Raw genomic sequence first — 279 nt, forward strand, 5'->3', positions numbered from 1 at the left:
GGACTTGGCTAAAAGGTGTTTTGATTTCTCTCTGATTAGTGCTGGATCTCACTGTTGATTTGTCAACCATTTTAGCTTCATCAGATGAAGCAGAAAGACGGGCAAGGGCAGGCTCTGATTCCCACAGCATCCTGGGGCTGGTACCAGCTGCACAAGAGGTAAGGCAAGGTTAGAAGTGCACTGAGGCAGCCCAGGTACCAGCTAACCAGTACCCTCCACTCCTGCTCAAACCCTCCTGCTTCCCACATACAGTGGGTGGCAGCAAACATAGATTATTCC

Source organism: Zonotrichia leucophrys, chromosome 3 (genome assembly GCF_028769735.1).
Source record: "Zonotrichia leucophrys gambelii isolate GWCS_2022_RI chromosome 3, RI_Zleu_2.0, whole genome shotgun sequence".
Classification (NCBI taxonomy): Eukaryota; Metazoa; Chordata; class Aves; order Passeriformes; family Passerellidae; genus Zonotrichia; species Zonotrichia leucophrys.